Below are 2,801 nucleotides of genomic sequence, written 5' to 3'. Positions count from 1 at the left end.
TTTTTTTACGAATTTTTGACTTTGAGACAGTACCGCTCCGTTTGGTGGTACCGTAAAAAAAATTCCTTTACGGATCCATCATTCCCAATGTATTGAGAGACCCTATGCCAAATTTCATCGTTTCGCTAGCCATACAGCCAAAGATATGAATTTTTATTTCCAAAAAAACACGATTTTTCGGACCCGAGGTCGCGTGCATAATATAGTCGCAGACGCTCCTATATAACAAGTATAGTCGCTTCGCTCCTATACTTTTGGTCCGTGGGGACCAGTTTGGAACCTTTAGGTCTTGTCTGTGAAAAGCCATAAGGTAATTATAAAAAAAATCAAAAACTATCAGGTGTACTTAGGTGAGTGGGGGAGGCTAACGTTTACCTGCCAAGGAAAGAAAGGACCATTTGTTGGGGTATCATGCTTCAAAGAACCATAATTTGTTATATAGTCGCGTTGTGTGTCAATATACTGTCTTATATTTCAAATATCTGTGAAAGTATATTAATTGTATTCTAAATAAACCATAAATACCAAATTCAAAGAGAAGTTCCCATAAGGGTCTATTTCTTGAAATAGAACAAACAGGGATTTTACGTCGATTTGTTTTAATTTTTCTTTTTATTTTAAAATGTAATAGTAAAAAAATATCAAAAGAATTGAGAGGAGGAGAATAAGAAATAAAAGAAACCATCAATGAATTGAATCGAAGCTATAGAAGCCGAGATATTAGTAAAAATGTGGGAAAAACAAAAGAAAACTGGTTTTTTCCCACGGTATCATTTTTTTTTCTTAAAATAATTATTGACAAATTATAATGTAAGCCCTAAGTTGGCAATTTCAAGTAAAAAAACCCAAGAAAAAAAAAATTTTTTTTTGCTCCAAAATCGAAAGGGGTACGGCCATAAAAAATTTGAAAAAAACGGTATTTATTTTTTTTAAAATAAACTATAAGACTAACAACATTTTGTCTTTTAAAAAAGTTATGAGAAATATTACGAGGTATCCGTACGTTAAAACGAATCGGTTCTAGCTATCATAAAATCGGAGAAAATAAAGAAAAACCATGAAACAAAAATATCGAATTATCAAGGGTCCTATGGAAAAATTTAAATTTTTTATTTATCTATCCTATACTACTTTTAAGTACCTTTCAAAAAGGTTATTATCGATTTGACTCTAAAATAAACGGAAAACCTATTTCTTTGCATTTTTCGATTTTGAAGCAAAATCCGGGCTCAAAATAAGCATTTTTTCAAAATATGCTCCAAATTGAAAATTTCTTTTTTCTGGTTAAAAACCATTCAAAAACTAATGAAAAAGCTTTATGATAAAATTTTCCACGATTTATACGAGTGCCATAATATAAAGGAAAAAATAAGGTCCCATAAGAGCCTATGTATAGGGATAACACAACCGGGTTTTTACGTCGATTTTTTTAATTTTTCAGTTTTATTTCGAAAGGCAATTGTAATAAAATATAAAAAGAACTAACAGGAGAAGAATAAGGAATAATAGAAACCATCAACGAATTGAATCGAAGCTATAGAAGTCGAGATATTAGTAAAAATGTGAAAAAAAATAATAGAAAACTCGTTTTATCCCACGGTACCATTTTTTTTTTCTTAAAATTATAATCGACAAATCATAATGTAAACCCTATGATGGCAGTTTCAAGTAAAAAAAACCCAAGAAAAAAAAAATTTTTTTGCTCCAAAATCGAAAGGGGTATAGCCATGAAAAATTGTGAAAAAATGGTTTTTATTTTTTTCTAAATAAACTATAACTCTGACAACTTTTTGTCTTAAACAAAAGTTCTAGGGAATGTTACGAGGTATTCGAATGTTAAAACTAATTGATTATAGCTATCACAGATTTGGAGAAAATTGTAAAAAACTATTAATCATAAATATCGAATTATCAAGAGCCCTATGGAAAAATTTCAACTTTTTATTTTTCTATCTTGTATTACTTCAGGATACCTTTCAAAAAGGTTATTATCGATTTGACTCTAAAATGAACAGAAAACCTATTTATTTGCATTTATCGATTTTCAAACAAAATCCGGCCCAAAATGAAAATTTTTCAAAACATGCTCCAAATTCAAAATTTCTTTTTTCTGGCTAAAGACCATTCAAAAAGTAATGAAAAAGCTTTATGACAAAATTTTTCAAAATCTATAATAATGCCACAATATTACGAGAGAAGATAAGTTCCCTTTAAAGCCTATGTATTCGAACCGATGATTATTTTATTTTTTTTTGAAAGGCAAATTTAAAAAATAATTTAATTAATTAAGATAAAAGGAATAGGGTAATACAAAATACTATCTATAAATATATACATATCATCTAATAGCAAATTTCAATCGAATAGGAAATGTTGATAGTCACGTGACCCTGGAACTTAATATTTTAAAATTTTGTAAGAAATCAACAATTGCATCCTAATTAAACCCCAAATTCCAAATTTGAACCCAATCAGACCCATAGCAAAAAAGTTATGGAAGTCACGTGACTTTAAAATTCAATATGTCAAATTTCTGGCAAAATTTATTACTTGCATCCTAAATAAAGCCCAAATACTAAATTTCAACCCAATCGGATCAATAGCAAAAGAATTATGAGAGTCACGTGACTTTAAAATATAATTTGTCAATTATCTGTCAAAATTTGTTAATTGTGTCCTAAATAAAGCATAAATACCAAATTTGAACCCAATCGGACTCATAGCAAAAAAGTTACAATAGTCACGTGACCCGGAAGTCAAATGTCAAATATCTGTCAAAAATTAATAATTGCATCCTAAAT

The sequence above is a fragment of the Anthonomus grandis genome, unplaced genomic scaffold (genome assembly GCF_022605725.1).
Source record: "Anthonomus grandis grandis unplaced genomic scaffold, icAntGran1.3 ctg00000342.1, whole genome shotgun sequence".
Lineage (NCBI taxonomy): Eukaryota > Metazoa > Arthropoda > Insecta > Coleoptera > Curculionidae > Anthonomus > Anthonomus grandis.
Note: the sequence above shows the minus strand (reverse complement) of the source record.